Raw genomic sequence first — 22434 nt, 5'->3', positions numbered from 1 at the left:
AAAAGGCTCATAAGCATATTAAAAGTTTTAGCAACTACTGAATGATGTGCTTGAATGAAGTCCTAATTAGCCATAAGGGATATGGAAAGGGTAATCAAAAGAAGTTACCCCACTCCTTTGATGTCAGTGGGAATTATTTCTATTGATTTTGCTGAAGGCCAAAACATCACCTAGGTCTTTGACTCTAGGAACTTTAGTCACTTATATTAAACAGAGACTCTCAGCTATTTTGGTGCTATTAGCCACACAGGTACCTAAAAATGGACCGTATCCAAATTAATCAATTACGTATAACAATGGGCTGGTATTAAATTTCAGGGGTTTATGCAGGTCAAAATAGTATTTAGGGCAGCAAATAAGTAATTCTGCATCACTTTAGATACCCTGTTTCATCAAACCAAAATATTTTATTTGAAATTTTTTAAAATATTTCTAAAATTTTCAGCCAATTATGAGCATAACATCAAAGAGAATATTCATGACTTTGTGTTAAATTTAAGAGGAATGGAGTAATCATTAATATCTGACATTCTCTTTAATTTTTGCTACTCTGGAAAGCTAATCTAGAGATCAGATCATCTAGTTGACCATTTATTCCTTGGTTCAAATCCTAAACTAGCATAACTCATCTAATGATGAGATAACTGAAGCCAAGAAAATTATGTCAGTACAGACCAACTGAGGAGGAGACCTGCATGTTCAAATTAAAGAGTATATATTCTAGCATCATCAGATAGGCTAAATATCAAATCAGTAACTGGATGCCATATTTTCAGCCCACTGGAATCACACCCACTACAATATTACAATAATTTCTCTCCAGGAAACATTTGAGAAGGAAAATTTCAGATATATATGAGAAATTGCTAGGAAAAGTCTCATATTGCAAAAATTATTCCAATAAACATTCTTTATTCGGGAAATTGTTTTGGGAAGTATTAGTACAGAGACAAGTTGTGCAATTCAAGTAAACCAAGATGTTGGATGCATGCATAACAGCTTTCCTTTGAAACAAATTTTAATTCCTCCCATACCTCTAGAAGGAAACTGCTTTTGACAGACTATATCTTGCCACTGTTTCATTTAATAATTCATACCAACATTTACCAAGGGAGATTGGTCTTTAATTCCTATTGTATGCCAGCCAATTTGCTACCTATTCTTATGACTTTTATTACTTATTGCTGTTGTTTTGTGGACTTTGCAGGCGATACTGCTACAATTAAACAAAAAACGTCAGCATGAGAAAATCTGATCTTCAAGGAAGGGCTTTTATTTCAAACTGTCTCAGATTTCTATTTTAGGTCATACTGTATTTTGAAATTAAATCTTTCTCACTCAAAAACTTAACAGCATAATGGGTGATGCTTCTTGATCCTTCAAATGGAGATAGCTGCAAGACATTTCTGTGTGTTTAAATATACGTGGAGACCCTGCAAAATGGTTATGATGTTCAAAACCTATTGACTTTGACTGGAATTGAAAGCATGCAGAATTTTGCAGAACTTGGCCTCAGCTGTGGAAAGGGGACCGCTTCCCAAATTTATTTTTGATCAAGCTGGAAATAGAAGGAGCCAATGTCATATAAAGCATAAAATGGATGCCTGCATTTCACAGGAGTAACACCTTAGTCACTTTTGGGGTAGGGGGGGAAGGTAGGAGAGAAATCAAAGAAACTTCTATTGTTTTGGCATAGAATAACTGCAAAACAAGTACAGCTGCATCATTTTTAAGCTTTGGGGGGGGGCGGAAACAGTCTTAGGTATCATTAAATTCAAGTAATGTGGAGTCAATTCTCCTCAGGAGCAATACTCTATCTGCACTGAAATACTGATGAGAAAATATGCCTGACTTACATTGCTACAATGGAGAGCAAAACCCTTAGAAATCAACCATGGCTGCCTATAGCTCTCTGTAAAAAGTCATATATACATAAGTCATAACAGTAATAGTCATTTTGTTCAGTATTCTTCATATTTTTGCTGTACTTTCTGAACAGGCTTACAATGTCCTTTCCTATTTACTCCAAATTCAGTTTGTCTATGGAAAAATCCGATATTGTGGAGTTGCAGCTTCATTAGGAATTATCTGATTATAGTAACAATTTTAATATTTGCACTTGGGCTGGAAGTAGACAATTGTTTTGCTGGATTTATTTTTATTATTCTCCCAGGCCCCACACACTCAAGTGGCAGAATGGCCACATACCAAGCACATGTATGAGTTTCTCTATAGGATGGCATGCTAATCATCAAAATAAATCAAGAAACTTGGTTCAAACAATGTGATAATTTTGCTGTTGTGACAATTTTTTTTCACAGTTTATATTAAAAAGTAGAGGATTCTTTTTCATTTCCCTGTTACTTTGTATTTTTAATGAAAATCTAACACGCTTTAAAAAAATGAATTTTTGGACATTCCCTTTGGACTAAATGTTCTACTTTTGATTCTGTTTTCAAAAATGTTGTGGATTTTTGCACTCGCTTTTTAAACTCTACTATGGATATGGGTGGCATGTACAAATAGGCAGCTCTTTGTAGTTACCCATTTGATTTGTCAATGCACTGATATCTATGCATTGATTCATAAACCATCAGCACCCTGTACTTTACTTCAGGCATTTCACAGAGTTCTGCACATGCACTGCATTTCTGATTATTTACTGCCCTAAATACGTTTTGCAGTGAGACTGTCAATTGGTCTGATGCTTTCTGCTTTACCCTATGGATGAAGATTTGAAACAAAGAGTAAGTCTCTTCATTTTCAGTTATGTAGATGTAAAACAATTCCAGATTGCAGAAGAATAAACCCGGATTTATACTGGAGAAAATCTGTGGTGAAAGTGTGACCAGTCACACACTAGTTCTTGCTGTTTCAGGTCTTATAATTCCTTTTCCCTTATTGGTAGTGGTGTGTCATGAGAAGATTTAAATCGTGAAAAATTGTAAGAAAAATCCTCCTCTATTTCAGGCCAGTAATCTGAGATATGGAGGTATTTAGTTCATATGATTTTATTTGCACTATTGCAATGCATATAAGAGAAAGAAATAAGGATCTCCATGTGATTATCAGCAATTATAGAGCATGTGTACTTATTTATAATAAGGAGAATCTTCTTACTGGAAATTGCCCGAAAAGCAAGCAATATACTGGGCTGATGAATTCAACTTGTATCATTACCTGGGAGAAAGGAACTAGAATGAAGGAAGGGGAGATTTTCTTCTTGTCAGATCAGCTCTAATCTCATTTCCACACAGTCTAAAATTACAGCTTAGCACCTGTATCTATTAGTGAACCTGTAGACTCCTTCCTAAAGTAGCTCTCTCAGATAAGACATGTTAAAATACGATAGAATCATAGGACCATGAAAGCACAACCTTTTCCTCTTGGTGGGAAGACCTAGGTTTCAATATATCTGGGGCTTTAAGCATTGGAGGTTAAGATAGCAGTTAGAGAGAGAGAGAGTGAGCGAGAGTGAGAGAGAGATGCTGTACATTACATTTCTGAAAGAATGATCCGTTGGGAGTCACTTTTGCAACACTGTTATTTGCAGTTGGAATATGCAGTACAATTGATGTCATTTTGCTAATTACTTATCTAGATTGTTCATATGTATAAAGTCAGTGGAGTTATAAATATGATCCATGCACTCATAAATAATCGTGGGTACAAACCACCGCCCTGAATTTCATGTTCAGAAGGGAATTTAAAGGTTTGCAATTCTGACTGATCAGGTCTCATGTTGTGTATTAATAATTCTCAGCATGAAATAAAGTAATTTGATATTATCAGACACAGCAGAGTTCTTTTGTAATGACAGCTTTCACTAAAGTTTTACAGATTGGCATTAGGCTACCACAGCAATGAGCAGAATATAAGATCAAATAGAACAGAACAGAATGTGGCTCGTTATTATTCAGATTGTTTTATATCTAGTTGCAAAACACTATACTAGTTTCTATAAAGGAAACAATGACTAACAAAATGGATACATTTATTCTTAGACATTAACTGCCTCTGGGGTACTAGTGAAATTTGTACTGGAAAAAGGCTGCTAAATCATTTATTAAAAGACATCACCAGTTACCACCTAGCAAAGCTCCACACACTTTGTTGCCCGTTTCTGTTTGGAGACAACAGTGTAAAGTCTCACTGTAGATTCTGGAGGTAAATATTCACCTGCAAAGCAGCAGTACTTGATTATCTCCAGTAAGATTAAAGCAATTTCCTCATACTGTTCTTATCTTTCTTAGACAACACCATCATCAGAATGTACACAACTATAGGCTTAACTGAAATTAAAAAATGGCTAATTGATAGGGGACCTCTGTCATTATTCTCCCCACTCCTACAGTAGAGAGTTCCTATAGCAAGAGAAATTATTTAATTCACTAAAACTAATCAGTTTGAAATTCAATGCAAGCACCAAATGTCTACAGTTGCATTGATAAAACCATTATGTCTGTAGTCCTCTGGCAAAAGGAGATGAAGGTTAAGCTGGTAAATTTTTGAGAGCCATACTACATGCCCACGATGGTCACATGCACGTGAAAATCAAGCTTCATTAGATATAGCAATGATGTAATGCGTGAAAAACGTCATGGAAAATATATCAGTCACAACAGGTATAGCAATTGCTATGAGACAGATATAAGAAGCATAACTGAAGTATAAATAGATGCCTCAATAAATTACATAACCATGTCCACGTATGAATCTGAAACTCCAAACTGTGCAGGAAGTAACTAGAGCAGTGCTGTAAACGTGACCTTAGACAATCGTATACCCAAGCATTTCCTTAAATCACCAGTTAAATCAAGAAAAAAATATTTACTTTGTGCGAGCGATTTGAAGAGCAGGGTCCTCTATTGATTCAGAGGCAGCTAGGGCACAAACAGCAGAGTGTCAGCTCCCAGACTACAATCGTTTCCCCTTATTGCTAAAGAAGGAAGGCTGGCCTACAGTCATGGCTCTAACAAGGAACTCAATAGAGAAGGTTTCTGGTTTATGTTGTGGATATTCAGCTGCTGTAAACTGGTCCAGCCCTGACTTACGCAAGCACTACACACCTAATATCAAGCAGCTTTCTGAATCTGCTTGCGCATCAGCGCTCCTTTGATCAAATGCTGTTATTAACTCTTCCTTCTATGTTTCGTTTGCATCGCCTCTTTTTATGTCAGGAAAAATAGTGCAGAGTTTGTTTCTGATAACGTACTTTTTACAAGGACTTGTACAGTGTGACTTAGACTCAGTTCTGCTTTGTAAGAACAGAGGAAGAAGAGAACATGGAGGTGAAAGAGCAGTTCATCCTCCTTACCTAATAAATCTTTTCACTTCTGACAGGGACTGGAAAAATGAGGCTCTGTTAATAGTGGTGGGTTTACCTGAGTCCACCTTTCATTTCATATAGATCACTGTAGACTATGTCTGGATTTCAAGTAGAAACAGAAAGATTTTGTATTCAGGAGGAGAAACCCTGTGTCATTCTGTCCCCTCTTAAGCTTTAAAAATATTGCACTTTTTTGTTATTTGTCTTGGACTGTTAGAAAAGATGGGTCAGAAGCAGTAACATTGCTCCTGTTCTCAGGAACAAAATGTTGGATAGTAAGAAATAATTCAGTGTATTTTAATTTTCACTTGTACTTCATTTCTTTGAAATGTCTAATAAAAGACTTGCAAATCTGACAAAATATGAGTTTTCTCCAACTCCTTAAAAACAATTCCTTAAAAAACACGCTTGGCTGAATTTTAGTACTCATGAAAAGGGAAGACAGATACCACTGAGCGAAACATCGCACACAAGTTTCCCGGAGCAATTCTGCCAATGCAGTTCAGTCCCACACCTGTCCTGGAACTATTCACAGAGCTAATCTATGCAGTAGTTATTCCCATGTGGGCAACTATCCATGAGAGGCTTGACTGAGACCAGCCAAATTCATCTGACTTGTGTTTTATTACTCACAGGAAGCTTGATCTGAAAGAATGAAGGGCTAACATGTTAACTCATACAGTGCCATCTTTCCACTGAGTTTTTTCTTCTCTTTTACAGTTACGGTAACTGAATTCTAGTCAGATTCTTTACTAGACTTTCTGCAAAGTTACCAGTAAGCAAATAAGTAGAGTTACATATTGTCCCAAATATTATTACTACCAGAACACTTGTGGAGAATGCTGAAATCAAAAAAAATTGCACACCCTCTCTAGCAAAGCAAGTGCATAGATCTTTAGTATAACCTTCCCCATAAATTATCTCCTTCCTTCCTATTAAGCGCCTGGACTTGGTGCTGCTGATGATTGTGGGCATTTGGTGTGCCTGGGGGAAGAGAAATGCCAATCCTCCCATATGTACACACATGCAGGGAGTTTCTGCAACTGCTGCCGGTTCAGTCCTCAGCGTGCAGCACTTCTTGTCCCCTCGCTGTTTTTAGAACCCAGTGTTGAATTCTGCTTTGCCTTCAGCTGCAAGGGGAAAGAGCATACTACAAGCTCAGACCATAAAGTAGAGTTTGATCAATGTTTGACCTAGCTAGTGATTTAATCAGCAGGACAGCATGAATGCAGTGATGATGCAGAAGCAACATCACAATTCTGTATGTTGCAGTGCATGATGATCATTTTCTTCAGCATGTTTCTTATAAGTCAGAATAATAAAGACCCACTTCAGTGCCATTTGCCCCCACCGTATTGTCCCCAGTGTTCCTCTAATTCAGTCTTTTTTTGTTACATAATGGATCTCTAATCTCTTTCAGATGAGAGTTCTAAAGGCAAGAGAAAACTAAATGACATAAAAGCTGTCAGGATCTATATTATATATTTTAAATAACAAATAATATTCTTTATTCCCCTTTGATTTATCTATGTAAAGTGGACTTTCTGTCTATATACCCATGTCTGAGAGGAAAATGTGAGTCTAGTTACTCACTAATTGCTTTATCCATATCATCTTTACACAGTATCCATTTTTTCTTACGGTTAACATGCACAGTTTCTAAGGTCACAAAAATAAGGACGTGGAATAATATTAAGAGGGAATACACCAAAGCTCACCCAACTGGACTCACCAAACCAGTAAGGGTTCTGTTCTAGAGCTAACACACTCTGAGACAGCATTAACTCTGTCTGATGATTCCCATGTACTATGGCCACCACAGGAAGAACTGGGGAAACTTCACGGATCCTTTTCTCCCCTCCCAGCTCCTCCTAGGTTGTGCATTGCCCTACCTCTCCCTCTCATGCCAGTCGACAATCTTCCTATCAGATGAATAACAGCTTAGGTGGTTAAAACTGTGATCATTAGGAAACTCTGATTTCCTGTTGCACAGGAAGTTGATTGTTTATCTCTGCATTTCATTCGGTCTGGACAATTTTGATTACTCACTTTCATCCTGTTTTTCCCCCAGTTATTTTCTAGTCACTTTCCCTTTCCTGCTTTTATCTTCCCTCTGCACAATACTGCAATACTTGACCTGCAAAATAATATGGGAAATATTTAAATGAAAATAAAAGCTTCCATGAGCATTATTGTTTATTTTAGTTTTGATAGCATCTTTAGGATACTTCGTGTCCCCAATGTACCTGACATGACAGACATAACAGAATGAACTCCGGATTAAAAGAGAGATCCTTCTTAGCTGAAGGGCTAACTAAAAATTCTGATTCAGCCTGTGCTGCTGCAGGTATTTAAACAATAAAGAAAAAGTGAGAGAGAGAAACAGGAGAGAAGTATGCTGCTACCAGAATATAAATACATGTCAATAAAAGTACCCCAGATGGTGGAAGGGAGTGTAAATTTCATAGCAAGGCTACAGGTCTTTGCATTATTTCTGCTTCTAATAAGCAGGAGATACTCTTTAGCATAGCATTGAAGGAGTTAAAAAGAATGCATTTCTGTCAAATATGGTTATCATTCAAGACAAGACAATATACAGGGCTATACTTAAACACCCCTTCCCAAGATCGCCAAATATTTCTTCACAAGACCTAAATAGCTTGTGAACTGATACTGATGTTATCTGAAATTTAAAGGTGTTTATTCTCCTAGTGCCTAAAGAGGATCATCTTTCTGCAGCTGGTTGGCTGGACTGTAGGATATCTTCTCTCGGTCAGCACATGCATAACCAGACAATCATTCGGCAGCTTGTAAAATATGATTGCATATGAGATATTGATGGCCTAGGGGAAGTTCTGAGTATCAGAGGTTCATAATTAGAATACCTATGCATTTGATGCAATAGAGTTTCCATCAATGTCACAGAGATGAGTGGTTATGAATTTCAGAGTCATCTCTGCTCGTACAGACTGATTTATGCACTTTCAACTTTGGACAAATGAAGGGCGAAGAATTAAAGCCAAAGCCTCCTACCTAGACAGCTCCTTATCCTTAGAGGGGTTCTGAAATTTATAATTGCCTCTCCCGGTGCTCAGGATCAAGCTCCACAGTTGGTAACTCATGACCTATTTATGCTCATGCCATCCATCCGTTTTCAGTCATTCTGTCCTCTTATCTGTAAATCCACAGTCACACCGTGTAGGATGTGTGGATCTGCTGATAAGAAATTTTTGCAGGAAAGAGAATCTGGGCAGATCAACACTTCTGTTGCCAGAGCTGCTGGCAGCAACTCTAACATGTCATTTATTCCAGATTTATAAAGATCCACTGTGCTGATCTGAGGATAGAGTGTTTGACTTCTGTGATAATAGACTATCTAGTTGAAACCTGTGTTTGGTACTAAATATTAAGTTAAATAGATACTGATAAGATTATCCAGTGTGGGGCAGAAAACAACCATCTTGTTAGCGTTGAGATTTCCATAGTTCCTCGGCTGTGGGTTTGGGTTTCCTTTGGTTATGCTTTTGGGTTTGTTTTGGTTTGGTTTGTTGACTTTTTTCCCCCCTTGTATTTAATTTTAAATCACTGCATTTTCCTGGAATGATACATAACTAAAAATTAAGGTTCTAGTGTGAAGACAGGGATTCAGCACCCTGTAGCCAGCACTCAAAAAAACAATAGAAATCCAATTGCATCATTCTTTTTAAAACTGTATTAAACAGAGTACTGCTTGTGAAAACAGTTCTCTATTACTATGGGGGGAAAGCACTAGGGGAGAAAAGCAAACAAACTAGAAAAACTCATATACAGTTTCCATTTCAAAGTTCTGCAGTATGACTGATTGCCCTGCTATCCAGTTAAATAATAAAAAAGGAAGATGCTAACTAAGCTTCAGAAGGAAATAGATTTTGCTAAATGATCTTTTGCCATTCTAATTCTCTCAGAATTTTTTTTTCACATTTTGTTTGTGTGTGTGTCCCTGCATGAATGTACGTGCGTGTTTATCATTATGAATACATAATACCACATGAATAAAAAAAAGATTTTGATAAGACACAACATGGATAAAGCAATTAAAGTAACCTTACTGTCAGATGCTCTGCCACAGAGGCTTAGGCATCTCTGAGCAATTATAAGCGATTTGGCTCTGTCTGTGGCATTCAAAGTGCACATTTAAAAAATATGAGAGGTGTCCATTATGCTTCTTTCTTGCCTAAGTATTTTCAAAGCTGTAATGGGAGACACTTTTCTCTCTGAGTAAAGGCTCTTATTCTGTTGCACAACTGTTAAAGAATAAGGTTCTGAAATTAATTTTGTCAAACAGTGAAAGTAATTTCTCAAATAAAAAAAGGACTTCTGCTGGCAAAATGCATTTTACAATTTACTGCTGAACTGCTGCAAGAAGAAGCTCTTCACTGAGCAGCATGGCACAGGGCCAGAACAAGCTATTTCAAAAATCACTGTTGGGCATATACCAATTTGATACACAGGATTTAGCAATACAGTTGGGAATGACTCTGTATGACTGTGTGTATGTGTTCATGTTCTGTTAAATTTTAGCAGTCTCTAACTATATACTTATCTTCAGTACGAAGAAATTTGTTGTTAGACTGCTAAATTTGTTTGAAAAAAGGAGAAATTTATCAGGCTAGATGATAGCACTTTTACTTCTTTAATTTACTTATTTTGTGTTGGAAATTAATTTTCTACAGGCAGTTCAAAGGATAAAATGTCTCAGACGAAATCTTTGAAAACATTTAAATCAAGAACGAAAATTTTATGAGTGTGCTAGAGAGATGACTGTGAGCTGTTGGTTAGCCTTATATGTCATTTCCACCTCCAGATTCTCTTGTTCAATGAATAATGTGGGGGCTTACAGTAATGGATCAGTACAACATGATGCAATATGCATATAGAGCATTAACATATTAAATTGGAGTCCTCCAACCACCTGATCCAGGTTCATACTTATTCAGGTATCAAAGTGATTTTTTTTTTTTACATAATTATAACAAATTATGAAATAAACAGCAAGTTTTCAACTGATATGGCTCAAGAAATAATGTTTAGTCTCAGAGCATTTGTGACTAACTCTAAAGCTGAGTGGTTAAAGATAAGAATAAGGTTAAACCTAGATCAGTCAATAAGACGGCCTGTGAAACCAGATGAACAAGATTGCTAAATGGGGTACATTTAGTTGGATGCAAATCTCTCAATGACACAAGAAGCACCACCTAGGAAAAACTTCCTAGATCAGAAATGAAATTATAAGGTACTGCTAACAAATATTCCTTCATCTAGAGACACCTCACATGGTCTCAGCTAGCATTTCAGGCATGCAACAGGCTTGCTAAAACCACCTCACTTACCAAAATCATAATTCTTTAAATGATAGGCACACCTGATACCTAGGCTACAGATAGGTTCCATAGAAGTATACCTATGTAGGCTGTGTCCGTGACAGACACATATACTAATACAACCCTAATACGGATGCAATTCTAGTCATTTAAATGACTTGTACCTACATAGCTTGTTTTCCCATACGCACATGAAGAAACTACTAATGAAAGCATGTATACATTAGTATAACCAGAGAGACACTGTTGGGGTTGTATCATCTTCAATTACAGCTAAATGACATCACTTTTGGAATTCAAGTTATTACTCACATGAGTAATCTCTAATCATGAGAAGAGTGTCTGTGAAATTAACTTGCCAGTGAAAGAGAGAAGGATTGAGTCTGGAATCAAATATATTAATTTAAAAAACAGTTTTTCAGCTGTGAATTTCTGTTTCATAAGCACAGGTAAGTTTGCTACAGGCTCTTTCCATCGACCTTGGGAGCAGTACCTCTTGGGAGCATCTTGGGTTTTTTACCCAGTATAGAAACTTCCAACACACTGGAGGAAAAATGTAAGTTTCTCTTCTTGTTTAATTTGATTTGCAGTTCACCAACAAAATTAATTTTGAATTAAAATGAACTATATATGCTTTGAAGGGTCTGAGGGAGACCTCTGTGATTATAGACAAAGTCACAGTCACCTATATATAACACATACACAAATCATATATATGCATGTATATATATATATAAAACCTGCATTTCTTCTTCAGAACTGTATATTAAATCTTTTGTTCTGTCAGTAAGATGTTGATATAAAATCATACTTTTTTTTTTGTTGCATTCATTTCCAATGACATTGTGAATGTCATAGCCGTTTTAAAACAGTTCTAATATTGCATTGTTTTTCTCTGTAGGAAAAGCACACAGGAAATCTCAAGAGAAAAATATTTGTAACCCTGTAACTACAAGCCTGTGGTTGGTGATCCTATGACTGCAGTTTGACCATGGTTTGGTCCTCTGCAACCTGTGTGAAGATCGAAGACTGTGTATGAGCATCACTGAAGGCTCCCAGCAGTGCTAGGACACGCTGCAGAAGTGCTGTGTCCTTCCCCACATGGGCAACCCTTTTCCACATGATATCTCTTGGCTAACTCTTATGGAACAGCTCAGTGAGGTATGAGCTACTCGTGTGCCTATGTGGTGCAGGACTGGAAGTGTTGTCCAGAAAAGCTCTTCTTTTTAGTTTAATTTTCCCTGTTGGTTTTGATGAAGGAATGACAAAAGCTGCCAGCAGGAACTGGAATTGCCACTGCTGCACACTGATTTCAGTTCTCAGAGGTGCTGATGAGGCTTTTCATTCAGAGCTCTGACCTTTTCTGCTCTTAATGGGTCATGTAGTACTTCCATACAGTTTACAGTATTCACTACAAGAGAAGTGTCTAGCATCAGCCCGCCCAGACCTTGCTGAACACAGCAGTGCATGACAGTGAACGGCTAATGAATCAGAGAGATAGAATTCCAAAAACTTTTGCCTGTAATTCTCCCTCAAGATCCCTGACATTAAACAAATGTTGTCAATTTTGTCTGAATAAAGATTGTGGAATAGTTTTGGACTAATTCAATCATAGCTAGCATGTTTTCAGGAAGGAACTGATTTGATGTCTATATGATTTTGCATTTTTAAGATAATTCAATTACCATGACAACTTGGCCACAATAAAGGACTTTGACCAAAGAGCAGAACTTCTGCCCCTTCATCCAAACATTTTCACTGTGATATATTCATAAATAAATGATGATAAAAGGAACTAAATGACCTCTTCTGTATTCTGTGGCTCGATATGTCCCTACCTGGGCCGGGATTTGTAAAACCAGACTGCAGACCATTACAGTGATCTACAGATTATTGTCTGAACTACCTTTCAAAATTATTCTTTTTCTTCAAAATTTTTTTACTACAATCTTTAATCCGTAACTGTCACAGAAAATTACAATGATAATTTACCTTGTGAATAGGTAGCTGGTGATTAAGTGTTATGAAAGTGGCCTATTGACTTGAAGGCCAAGCCAGAATATTACCTGTGACCTTTAATATTCTGCTTTGTAAGGGGCAGATCCTATAAAATACTGACCAGGGCCTGTTGGAAGCCAGTCACCTCTCACTTGGAGCCAAAGTAAAATCATCACTTTGCAGGATCAAGTCTAGCAATGATCTGATCCTGTACGTCAAAAGCCTATTGAGTTTTGTCTGCAAGGACTGAAGGATCAGTTTCAATGACAGTTACCTTTGAATGATCTCTGCCGTATGCTTTTATAAATACATCCTCTCATTAAACTACACTAGAAAAGGATTCTTTTACAACAAATTAATAAATAAAGCAGTTATAGCTTGAAGTAAAATATACAGGAGATTGTTTCTAGGTAGAGCTGATAGCACAAGATTTCTTGTTAGAAGGGATATTTTACAGACCTCTTTATGCATCATTAAGTTTTCAGGAATGCCGAATAGAGCATGACGGATTTGTTTTAAGTTGTTGCTAGTATTTAATTTTGATTCAGTTCAAAGGGCCATGTCAGAAGAAGGAACTGAAGAGGGGAAAAAAAGCCCTGTTAGTTGGGTAAATCATCAATAAAAAAAAGGAAGGTATAAGAAGGTCCCAACACCTTTCACCAGTGGCTGAAAATATCAGATTAAATTGCACTATTCCTGGGACATATTGTTTGATGTGACTAGAATATAATTTGTTAAATAGAGAATAGTTTTTATTTCAAACACTTCTTTCCTGAGTATTACCTATGGATTAAAGTTTGGGTTTGTTTTAAATAAATGAATAAAACATGCCTGTCAAGAAATATTTTAATGATGATTTTTTGTGGTTATTTTTCTTTAAAAGAAGACAATTACTTGAAAGGTGTAGGTTACACATAGCTGTAGGGGAACTAAAGCTCATATCTTCAGTCTATGTTAAATTAACCTTCTTTACAATAATAACTATATATTATTATTTTCTATTGTTTTTTATAAAAGACAAAAACCCCCAAATATTTGTTTTACCAAAAGAAAAGAAAAAGCCATTTTTATACCTCTGGGGCAAGTTCCAGCTCTTTTGGTTTCTTGAGGAAATAAATAAAAAGCATTGGCAGAAAGAATCCTAAAAAGACTGCCCAAGGGGGAGGGAAGGAAACACCTAAAAACATCATATTACCAAGCACTGAGGTAATCAGCTACAATCTGGGAAACGTCAAACAATGGTATTCACCTACCCAAAGATATTGCTGATCAAGTCCTCAACTGCCATTTACAATCACTAACTAAAACATGGAATATAGCTGTGGATATAAACAAGAGACAAATTAGTATTGGGAAGCTGGGTTTAATAATCCCCTGAAAGAGACTATATGTTTATAAAGACCCTCTTTCCCTTGATCTCTGACATGTATTCCTAATATAGACACAGCTGGAATTTTTTTTTTACTTTTTTTAAACACCCTGCTACTATAAAGTCTACTTATAGTATATCTGGTCTGAGTGTTTGTCTCAAGTTTCAGTTATTATGTAAGCACTCAGGGGCAATAAAATTTCACATAGAGTCAGCTTGCTTTAGAGTAACTATTAAACCATCAGACGAACATAAATGCAATTCCTTTATTATTGATGTTCAAGACCACTGGATACTTTTTATTTTTCTGATTTTTTGCAAATGTTCATCATATTGTGCCTGGAATAGATTCAGAGTTCTTTTCAAGTTCTGCATTCATGTTCGGAACTGGAGTTTGGTTTTCTTGTTTTCCTGTTTAAAACACTAGGAAATCACATTGTCTGTATGGATATGACATTGATAGCCTGACAAGCTAGGCGATTTGCAGGTATAAAAGACCAAAACAATTTATAGCCTGTCTTTCCAATCCACTATGGTGAAGAAAAAGGGAAAAAACCACCATTGACTATACACTTCTCACAGATAGAGGTCACTAATGGACTGGATTTGAATCTGTCTGGTAAAAGCCTGAAAGTTACATGAAAGTAATCTAGTGAAAAATGAACTCATTTTGAGATTAAAGAGGTAGCAGAAATGATTAAGAAGTAAAGCTATCACCTTCCTGGAAACAATATTATCTTAAGTGTGCCTTCTTTCTAGTCCTTTAAATAGAAAGTGCAGTACAGGAAAAGCCTGATAATGATGCTTGTTTCAACTCCTTCTTGTTTTCTTGACTTAGTAAAACTATGTCTCTCCTTCTTTTTCTGCGGGAAGGGTAAGGAAGTCAGCCCTAATAACATCCTACATTTTAGATACTGCTATTTTAAGCAGTTAAAGGCAAACACATTCTTGATTCTCGAAGGAAACCATAGCCTATGTAATGCAGATTCCAACTGGGAGGGTGTAGGGTTGCGCAAAGGAGGTATGTCTACCTCCTAAATCAAACTATCCAGCAGACCAGGATATAAATGTGACTTGTAACAGTGGCTCAAATTAGATCCAGACTCTCAAAGCCAAACACAGATAACATCACCTTATACAAAATATTGGGTGTATGTGTATGTGAGGAGCGACTCTTAAGAACGCTAGGTGCATTCCAGCACCACCTCTTGCTACAGACTTGGACTTCAGAAAACCCTGTTTTCTGTGACTGTTCTAGTGACTGTGACTGTTCTAGTCACAGGTAGTTTTACAGACCCTGTATTTACACAGTGCTCTGACTTGCTTCACCTACAGTACTCCAGGCCTGCACTCTCTAACTTTTAACTGCCTCACTACCATATCAGGATAGAGAACAACCGTTTAAATAGCAAACCTCCTACAAATAGTCATGATGTTTGAAATCTCGTCTCACATAATTTTCACGAACAAGATCAACACTAACATTTTAACATCACTTTTGTCACTTAGAAATGGTGACTTTTAAATAACATCTGTATCTTTTTGATTATGCAAAGATTATGTCTCAGTGATAATATTGTATACATTCACTCTTTAAAGGAAGAAAGGAAAGAATGGGGCATAGAGGTATAGGTACAGTATCTTTTAAGTGTTTTGAAAAAATGGCAGGATGGATTTTTCTCCTTCCAAAAATACATATATCTGAAACCAATTCATGTATTTCCCCAGAAACTACAAATATATAAAGGTGTTCTTGGAGAAAAACCATGTCAGTGAATGAAGCAAGGAATTAAGTCCATGGAAATTTGTGGGGGGGGTTTTGTCTGGTTGGTTGGGTTTTTTTAAACCCAGGTAGTGATCAGTCTCAACCTGTAAACTGGTTTAATTTCCTTGTAAGCACTGTAAACTTAGATGCAGTAAATAAACCTCTCTTTAACACACACCCTGTCTTTCTGTGTGCGTGTGTGTGTGTGTGTGTATGTATGTCTGTGTGTGTGAGAGAAGTCTGACTTGCTTTAGTATCTTTTCCTGCTTCTCATGCAAGGGACCTCTCCCTTTCTATTTAGCTGAGCTCTGCATTGCAAAAAGCAGCATCTGAACAAATCTAATCAGTACCTTCCACACACAGTACAGGAATTTACACGGATTTGTGCCTTGGATTTATTAGCTTATTGTAAGCCTTAAAACAGATTTCCTCCATTAAAATTAATTAAAAGCTCCTGTTGACTGATTCCCACTCCGAAAAGAAGGTGGAGAGTCTTACTCTCTTACTTTGCTGCTGATTTCTTTATCTTTTATGGGTTTTTATCTCATGGTCTTAGGCAGGTTTTTTCAGCTGTTTGACTCCTTTTTGCGATCTGTTATTTTTTGTTCACACCCTCACACCCCCACACCCCGCAGTATTTGTTATTATTCTGCCAGAGGTCACCGTCTAACTCATCAGGTCTATGAGGGGCTCCTTTGTATTCCGAAGTCCTGATCCAATTCTCTTAACCTCGCTCCCACCCACTCACCGCCAGCCCCGCTCCGGAGGCTGCTGATGGGGATCTGGTGGGTCCTCCTGCCGGGCGCAGCTCCTCTTAACACTTGCCAGCGCTGAGCTAAGCCGACTGCCTCTTCCGAGCAAGGCTCACCTTTAAAGGTCCCGTTTCTCAAAACCACCTCCCAGATAATACTAATGGTGGTGCCGGTTCCCCTGCAGCAGGGGTAGTTCTCGGCTCTCCCTTCCCCGCCCGGCGCCGTGCGGGGGCCACGGAGTGGGGGCCAGGTTCGGCACCCTCCCGCTCGGCACTGAAATGCGACCGGCGATCGGGGACCCACTGCAGCTGCGAGCTCCGAGTCCCACTCCTAACCCACAGGCTGGCGTAAAATAACCCGGGGACCCTCCTAACACTTGCCGTCGGCCATTCATAAATCCGTGCGTGTGTGTGCCCGGCGCCGCACACTCGCGGACACGGGGCTCTAATGAGGCGGAGGCGATATTTCCGATATTTCACAACCTGATCCCGGCTCCTTAACTTTGCCTTCTCGCAGAAGGCGAAGGGCACCGCGGCTTTAAATCGCCCGGGGCTAGAATTACCGGGAGGAAAAAGAGAGAGAAATGAAATCCCAACTGTACCTGGCGGCGTCTGGGAATCCCTCGACGGCACCGATCGTAATCCCCCTCCGCGCCTCTGGCCCCCCACACCAAAACTTTTCCGCCGCCGCCGCTCCTCGGTGGTGGCCGCCGCCCTCCGCGCCGCGCAGCGCGGCCGCCCAGCGCCGCTCCCGGCCGGCCCCGCGGGCCCGCTCCCCGCCGGCCGCCGCCGCTCCGGAGCGACCCCCGCGCCTCCCGCGCCTTCCTCCGCCCTTACGAGGCAGCGGCATCGTCCTCCCCCCTTCTCCGCCACCTCCTCCTCCGGCGCGCAGCCCGCGGCTCTGGCATCCCCAACGCACTTTCTCTCCTCGATTCGCTCGCTCTTCCCCCCGCCGTTCCTCCTTCTCCGGTACAAAATAAACGAGAAGGGACCGCGGGTACGCCTGGTCTTGGGGTTTCTTTCTTTTTTTCTCTCTCTTTCTGTTCTCTGGAAATGATGAAGGGATCACATGAGGAGCAGGCACGGAGACCCAGGACCCTTGGAAGTCGGAGAAGGCATCGGACACATATATGTGAGTATATGTGTGAGTGTGTGTGTCTAGATCTCCCCAAGTCCTGCGCCTGCCTTCAGCCGGGATTGCAGGCTGATCTTAGCAGTAATGATGCCTCAGATCTGACTATTCCCTGCTAATGCAAGTCGTGCCTTTTTTTCCTCCCTGCCTGACACCCCAGGGAGATGTTTACAGTAATGAATTCAGTTGATAGCCATCTCTCTCTCTCTCCTGGAGTCCCTCCCACATTTCTAGTTTAAAGAATGCTTGGAAGGCAGGGCTGCAACCTAAAGCTTTCCAAGAGGCAAAGTCAGGCTAGGTTTTCTCTTTTTCTTTCTTTCCTTCTTTTTTTTTTTCTCTGCCGCTTTTAACCCATTGCTTGCTGAGGGCAGTTTTGCGAGCTCCGTCCCTTTGGACTCGCCCTTCCCCCTTACTCTCAGCGAGGGGAACCAAGCGGGCGGCGCTGCCCGGGGGGGGCGTGTGGGCTGCGCAGCCCCGGACCTCCGCCCCGCCTCACCGCGGAGCCCGCCGGGCCGGGGCTGCGGGAAAGGAAGGTGCGGGTATCGCTGCCCTTCGCGGCGGGGCTGCCTCGGCCCCGCCGCTCTGGGGGCTCTCGGAGTGTATCGGAAGGGAAGCCGGGGAGTGAGCTGAAAAACTCCCCGAGCTGCGGTCCTAACTGGGAGATGCCCTCGCTAGCAATAATTACAACCGTGCTCTCCACCAACATGGCGATATTTCATGTGCAGCCACCGACAAGCCCGCCTCCCCCACCCCCTTCTTTCCCTCTCCTTCCCCCCCTGCGAACTTTTAGGTAGGCAATAGCAGTACGCAATAAATATAACACAGAATAAAAGAAAGTCCAACCCTCAGGGAAGAGACGGACCTCCTTTAGTATTCCGTCTGATTTCCATCATCAGTCAGAAAGACTTCAAAACCGCTGGAGAAACCGCCTTTTGCCCTAAAGCGCTAACACCCCCCTCCCCCCCCAATGTCTCCCGTGCACATTCAGTGCGTGTGCGTGTGAGTGTGCGTGTGTGTGTAAATGCATCCCGGGCTGTCTGCGCTTGTTTCGGGGTAACCCTTCCCCCGCCGCCCAGTTCCCTAGTAGGCTACTGCCTTGCCCTGACAAGTCCGCTTAAAGGCAAGACTATTTAATACCGAGAAGCACTTGAGCGATAGGATACAGCCGTCAAGGTAGGACGTGGGGTGTGCGAAGAGAATTTGCCTCAAACTCCTCCATTACTAAAGAAAATGCACAATACGGCTTTTGCTGCGAGTTACTTTAAGAGAGGGACTGGGGAGGAATGGAGGAGAAAAGAGGAGAGCTGATCAATGCCATGTGTCGAGGAAACAGAAAAGGCAACAGAAATGCCTCGGGGTTTGCTTCCCCCTCACCCCTGGCTGCTCACTAGCTTGCATTTTCTGCTCAGCCGTACCTCAAAAGCTGAATCACTCGCCATTGTCTCCGCACCTCCTTCGCCCTTCGCTTGGGGGGGGCTAAATTATTCACGACTTCAAAGGCTTAATAAGCCGTACCGAGGAGCCCGTCGCGGAGCCTCGGCGAGGGCCAGCCCAGCCGCGGTGTGCTCGGCGCGGCTCCTGCCCTCCCGCACCCGCCCTGCCCTCCACCCCGTGCCCTCCGAGGGGGCTTAGGAGAGCTCCCGTGTATTGATAGCCCCGAGCCGAGCCCCGCTGCCAGCCAGCTCGGAGAAGAGGTTGTGCCCTTACCTACGCGGATGCGCGGAGTGATGGATGGGGGGGGGGGGGGGCGCGGAAAGGGGAGCGCGGGTAGCCCAGCATTTCTCAGGGGACTCGGCGAGGGGAAGGGAATTGAGGACGAGACCCCGCTCCCCTCCCGGCACCTCTGCCTCGCGGGCCAGGGTCTGCTCTGGGCCCCCGGGATGGAGGGGAGGGAGCCCGGGGCCCTCCGCGGGGCTCAGCCGGGCGGGAAGGAGCGGGTCTGGCACGGGTCAGACCCGCGGGGAGAGCCGGTACCCCCGGCTCGGAGAAGGGGCTGAAGTCGAGTCTCTGCCTGCACCTTCCAGCAGGTCCCGAGGGATGAAAGGATCAGGAGCCCCGTAGGGTCCAAAGGCGAATGAACAACCTTTTTCAAAGGCTGTTCTGCGTCTTTTTTGACTTTTTAACACCTGCCTTTTTTTTTTTTTTTTAAGGCTCTGCATACTTTTCATAGCACTTATTTGAGCATGATTTATATCTCTTTCCCGAAGCTGATGGACAACCGGTGCATTTTCTCGTGAAAAAAATCCCCCTTCTAAGTCTTTCTCATCCTCTGTCCACCCGTCCCTTCTCTCTCCATGTCCCCGATCCTAGCAACCTGTCGACAGCACATAAAGCAAAGCAGACTTTTGTCGATCACAAACAGAAATACCCCCTATGCCCCCAACCACGGAGGAAAGAGGGAATGCTAAAAACTTCTGCAAGGTTGCAGGCTGCTGCCCTGCCCCACAGGCTCAGAGAGGTTAGGTGGAATAATGCCTGTCCCCCTCCCTGCCTCTGGCCCCTCAGCCAGCCCACACTTCAAATCAGAGAAAGATACTCAGGACACACTTTGGTCAAATCAAGATCGTGTCAATCCAGAAAGTGACTTAGCTAGCCGTTACCTGCTCCTGCGGAGGTGGGTCCTCCTCGGTAGGTCACCCAAAGCCCACCGGGTCCGGCAGGTTGAAAGGGGAGAAAGTGGCAGAACAGCTGGGCTCCGGCATGGTATTATTTTAAGGATGACTACCAAGGTCTCTGTTTTCCATAGCTGCCAATGGTCACCATCACCCAAGGTTTCTCTCAAGGAAAGGAGGAAGGAAATTTTCTTTCCAAGCTGCTGTCCAGCCGGTCATTTGACCCTGACACCCACCGATGACACTCAAGAACACCCTGCTAAAGCGGTTAAATGCCTCGTAATTTCCTTTCTTCTCTTTCCCCCGGCGGCTCCGGCGCAACGCCACGGAGCGATCTTATCGCCGTGTGATCATTATTCACCGGTGACAACCAGAGATGCAGAGCTCCTAAGTGAGGGTGACAGATTTCAAACGCAGGGCTGCAGCGTACTCAGCCTCAGACATATTCTTCCTCAAACTTTGCCTAGCAAGCAAGTCAGCGCCTTAACCCTTTGCAGCCCTTTCTCTCGCCCGGGCACCGAGACCTCAGCCCATGGGGGAGCGCTTATTTTGAGAGGAACCGCAGCGCACACGGCTGCTTGGCTGGGGACTTTTTATTACGTGTCATTTTCTATTCTCGGTTATTTTCAGTTGAAACAAATCAGAACCGCCAACTCTGGGGAGCAGTTGGAGAGCCGAATACTTCTCCTCTGTGGTTAGGGGCTGAAAAAATCCTCTCGGCAAAGCAGATCTCTTGGGCACTCACCTGTGGTCCCTACTTTGTCACCGAGTCTCGTATGCGAACTGTCACACGCATCGCATGAATCCCTCTCACGCACGCATATACAGAGCTCCTGCACTTTCCTCAGCGTGGTGTGGCTGAAAGTACAGATCCGAAAGTGCTGTTTCGCTCAGACCTCCCGATTCAACTCGTTTACAGGTTATTAATAACAGCAGAGAAAGGAGCAAGCGAGAAAGAAACATATTTCCATTAAAAAAAAAAAAAGCCTTTTTCACACATGCACTTTGTAGTCAAAGGAAATATTTACCACCAGCAAACTCCAGCAAGTCAGAACATGTTTCCTCTGAAGCAGAAGAAAGCCTTAAAAATGAGAGAAAAAGCATGTGCAATTCAAAGATGAATTGAAGTGCACGAAAGCTTTCCAAACTCAGTACCACCAGCTCGGAGCCTGATGTCAAGACAACGCTGTAGCACTGTAACACGAAATATAGAGAGGGAAACAGGGAAATTAGCAAACTCCATTGGTCCTCTAATATTAATTTATATATATTTTCAGTGAATTATGATGTTTCTGTCACCCTTCTCTGCCCGCCCCCCCAAAAAAGGGGGGGAACCTCTAACTGCAGCTGAACGACGCTAAGAGTCTGGACACGGGATGGACTGCTGGGAGCTCCTTCCAGAGCCCCGGTGGTCACGCAGTAGGAAGGACACGGAGGCAGGCCGGGGCGTGTGAAGGGGAATCTGAGTGCTCTCTTCATTAAATGTGTAAGATAAGGCTGGACAAGGAAGGCGAAGAATCCTACAATAAGCAAACGGGCAGGAAAAAAACCCTATTCTCCTCCCACCCGCATTTCTAAGTTTCGAATTTAAGCACAAAAGGCGGATAAACCTCCTTTGAAGAACACCCCCCAGCCCCTCTCCAAAAAAAAAGCAGACCCTCTAGACATTGCATATATCCTTGTCCTATTTATAACAGCGGGCGACATAACTGGAGAGCGTCGAGGCTGGCCGACCGCGGTTTCCCAGCCGGAGGCCAGCTGCCGCAGGTGCGCAGCGGGAGCCCCGCGGGCGCGGAGCGGGGCCGGCCGCGGCCCCGGCGCGGCGCCGCCTGCACGTCCCGCGGCGCGGCCAAGGTGGCAGCAGAGCACAGCGCTAGGACGATCGGCGGCCGGCGCCGCAGCCGGAGCTGCAGCGGGGGGAACTTCCCCCCTTTTCTCCCTCCAACACACTCTGTTTAAACTGGTAACACCTCCCCCTCCCCCCCCCTTTAATCTTGGTTATAATCTAATTACTTGGACTTTAAACAATCCCCCCCCACCAATGTGTGAAGCATGTATTTATTTATCGTGCAACTGCTTTGCATGGTTGAAAGTCTGTAAACTGAAAGGAGAATATAG

The 22434-nt window shown here is 41.9% G+C and overlaps 1 protein-coding gene across 10 annotated transcripts in view; it reads right to left on the bottom strand.

The window, feature by feature from the left end:
* FLRT2 (fibronectin leucine rich transmembrane protein 2) overlaps window positions 1-22051 on the bottom strand; it is a 67528-nt gene extending 45477 nt beyond the window's left edge. For 3 of the 10 annotated variants that reach the window (XM_075503381.1, XM_075503380.1, XM_075503378.1), the window contains exon 1: window positions 17175-18104. The gene's annotated coding sequence lies outside the window, so the exon portion shown is untranslated. Of the gene's footprint in view, window positions 1-16569; window positions 16591-17174; window positions 18105-19860; window positions 20019-20304; window positions 20704-21061; window positions 21175-21344 lie in introns of those variants that run through there. The other 7 variants (XM_075503382.1, XM_075503386.1, XR_012775951.1 and 4 more) reach the window with 6 other exon arrangements.
* Window positions 22052-22434: the final 383 nt, after the last annotated feature.

This window comes from Mycteria americana, chromosome 5 (genome assembly GCF_035582795.1).
Source record: "Mycteria americana isolate JAX WOST 10 ecotype Jacksonville Zoo and Gardens chromosome 5, USCA_MyAme_1.0, whole genome shotgun sequence".
In the NCBI taxonomy this organism is placed as follows: Eukaryota; Metazoa; Chordata; class Aves; order Ciconiiformes; family Ciconiidae; genus Mycteria; species Mycteria americana.
The sequence above is the reverse complement of the archived record's forward strand: the minus strand, read 5'-3'. Positions and strand labels throughout refer to the sequence as shown.